Below are 3,440 nucleotides of genomic sequence, written 5' to 3' on the forward strand. Positions count from 1 at the left end.
GAGGAACAGGGTGGGCTTCCCCCCCGATAGCTCACAGCTTCCTTCTCTTAGGTCTCCCCAGTGCTTTCTCACTGGCCCCAGCTTCCTCCTTCTTCCTTTCCACAGCAGCCTCCCACTCCCCAGCTCCCGCTACCAGCTCCTCCATGCTTACAGGCCCATGACCCACACTGAGTCCGGCAGACAAGAGCCTGCAGCTACCAAGACCCACCCATCTTAGAAGGCAGGAAGAGAATTAGAAACAATAAGGTCTTTTTTCTTGAGATTTGAGGTCAATAGCTAGCTAGCGGCTGCACAGGGAAACCAGCTCAGCTATCTCTGACATCAGAGCCTAAGGCTTCCAAGCCTGTGCCCTCAGCAGTGAGGCTGGTAGGTGGGATCACAAACCCCTCCTCCTCCGCATCCCTGCCCTCTGCATCCCTGCTCGCCTCTCGCTAACACTGCTTCTAGTTTCTAGAGGCAGTTGCAAAGCCAACTTTAAGGCTAAGGAGTCCGGCGCTGAGGGTGAATTTCAGGCACGTGGCAGGCTGTGGGGAGAGATCATCAGTCTTCAGGTGACAGTCTTTTCTCCACCTGTGAGCAAGGTTGACAAGGGCAGAGGTGGCCTCACTGCCTTCAGCTTGTCTTCATTCAGGCTGTGGTCATTTCTATAGACCAGTGGTACCCAGACCATCAGCATCATCGTCACCTAGGAACTTGTTAGCAATACAAATTTCTAACAGCAGAGCTGTGGACAGTTTGCCTGGTCTGTTAGGGCCTCCGGCCTGGAATCACGCCATCGTCATGTCCCACTACCTGCACAATCCTCCAAAACATGTCTCTGTCCATCAGGAACGTGGCCAATGACACCAGGTCTGCAGATGGACACGATAAATTTGGTCATGATGGTCCTACAGGAGATGTTTATGTTCCACTTGATTTCCACACCTGCCGTCCAGGAGGATTTGCTTATGTTCAATTTGAGGATGTTCGTGATGCTGAAGATGCTTTGCATAATTTAGACAGGAAATAGATTTGTGGACATCAAGTTGAAATACAGTTTACACAGGGGAATCAGAAGACACCAAATCAGATGAAAGCTAAGGAACAGAGGAATGTGTACAGTTCTTCACGCCATGATGGTTATGACAGATACAGAGATTCTAGAAGCCAAAGTTATTAAAGGAGATCCAGAAGTCAGTCTTTTGATTACAATTATAGAAGATCTTACAGTCCTAGAAATCAACCAACTGGAAAACCACGGAGTAGCAGAAGCCATTCTGACAATGGTGGATTCAAACACCAAAATCCATATTTTTTGGATGAAGGCTAAATCACATTATGGGTCTGCATCCCACACCAAAACTAGAGGCACCTCTAAAACAGATTCCAGGCTGGGTGCAGTGACGCACACCTTTAATCCCAGGAGTTTGGGGGGCTGAGGCTGGAGGATCACTTGAGCTCAGGAGTTTGAGATCAGTCTGGGCAACGTGGCAAAACACTGTCTCTAAAAAAAAAAAAAAAAAAAAAAAAAAATTAGCCAGGCATGGCAGTGCATGCCTGTAGTCCCAGCTACTTGAGAGGCTGAAGTGGGAGGATTGGTTGAGCCTGGGAGGTGGAGGCTGCAGTGAGCCTCGATTGTGCCACTACACTCCAGCCTGGCTGACAAAGCAAGACCCTGTCTCAAAAAGTAAGTAAAAATGAATAAATAAATCAGATTCCAAACATATTAAATAAGTCTGGCTCAAGATATGAAAAGGAATCAAAGAAAAAAGAACTATTTAGATCCAAATGTCAGTCAAGATCACAGTCTAGTTCTAGTTCAAAATCTAAATCAAGGTATTGGACTGCTCCTAACGCCAACGGCCACTGATAGTATAAACTAAGATTGTTTTTAGGCACATATCATTTATTTATAGTTTGGTTTACTTAAATTATCAGGAATTGGCCAGGCATGGTGGCTCACCCCTATAATCCTAGCACTTTGGGAGGCTGAGGCAGGCAGATCTCTTGAGCCCGGGAGTTCGAGACCAGCTTGGGCAACATAGTGAAACCCCTATCTCTACCAAAACTTAAAATATTCGCTGGGCATGGTGGTGTGTGCCTGTGGTACCAGCTACCTGCGGGGCTGAAGCAGGAGTATTGCTTGAGCCCAGGAGATCGAGGCTACATTGAGCTGAGATCACACCACTGCACTCCAGCCTGGGTGACAAAATTAGACCCTATTTCAAAAAAAAAAAAAAAATCAGGAACACAATATTGTAACGATGCTTTTAAAACACTTCTTTTTAAAAACACTGTACCAGGCAATGGTAATAATTCAAATGATATGCTGTGGAGAAGTCACTTTTAAGAGTCCAGTTTGTAACCCCGTCTCTACTAAACAAAATACAAAAACTAGCTGGGCGTAGTGGCGGGCACCTGTAGTCCCAGCTACTCGGGAGGCTGAGGCAGGAGAATGGCGTGAACCCGGGAGGCGGAGCTAGGAGTGACCCAAGATCGCGCACTGCACTCCAGCCTGTGAGACAGAGCGAGACTCCGTCTCAAAAAACAATTAAAAAAAGAGTCCAGGCCGGGCGTGGTGGCTCACGCCTGTAATCCCAGCACTTTGGGAGGCCGAGGCGGGTGTATCACGAGGTCAGGAGATCGAGACCATCCTGGCTAACACGGTGAAACCCCCGTCTCTACCAAAAATACAAAAAATTAGCCGGGCGAGGTGGCGGGCGCCTGTAGTCCCAGCTACTCGGGAGGCTGAGGCACGAGAATGGCGTGAACCCGGGAGGCGGAGCTTGCAGTGAGCCGAGATCGCACCCCTGCACTCCAGCCTGAGCGACAGAGCGAGACTCCGTCTCAAAAAACAAACAAACAAAAAAGAGTCCAGTTTGTTTAAGGTTATAGGTAACCACCAGTTCGTGGTGTCTCTGTATATTTTTAAAAGATTCTTTTCTTCGTGTTTGAAATTTGTGGCAAAAAGATGTTGCTTGGCCATAATTTGCAACATTTTCTTTCTTCTTTTTTTTTTTTTAAAGACAGGCTGTTTTGCTTTGTCACCCAGGCTGGAGTGCAGTGATGCAATCAAAGCTCATTGCAACCTCTAATTCTTGGGCTCAAGTGATCCTCCCACCACCACATCTCAAGTAGTTTGACTATAGGCGCACGCCACCATTCTTGGCTCATTTTAAAATTTTTTGTAGAGATGGGGTCTCGCCATGTTGCCCAGGCTGGTCTCAAAATCCTGGGCTCAAGCAAATCACCCACTTTGGCTTTCCAAAGTGTTAGGATTACAGGTGTGAGCCACCGTGCCCGGCCTCACATAGTCTTATTAAAAATAAACTTTCATATTCATATTTGGTAGAATTGTTAACTTAGAAATGTAGCTTGCTAATACGATAGAATGATACAAAAGTGAAGTTGTAGCCACAGTAAAGTACTATTGCTCAGACACATTTAGGTTCAGGCTGGGC

At 46.8% G+C, this 3,440-nt stretch overlaps 1 pseudogene; it reads left to right on the forward strand.

Moving 5' to 3' along the window:
• The first annotated feature begins 780 nt into the window (after nt 1-780).
• LOC112611605 lies at nt 781-1,849 on the forward strand (annotated as a pseudogene).
• Nucleotides 1,850-3,440: the final 1,591 nt, after the last annotated feature.

The sequence above is a fragment of the Theropithecus gelada genome, chromosome 18, assembly GCF_003255815.1.
Source record: "Theropithecus gelada isolate Dixy chromosome 18, Tgel_1.0, whole genome shotgun sequence".
In the NCBI taxonomy this organism is placed as follows: Eukaryota; Metazoa; Chordata; class Mammalia; order Primates; family Cercopithecidae; genus Theropithecus; species Theropithecus gelada.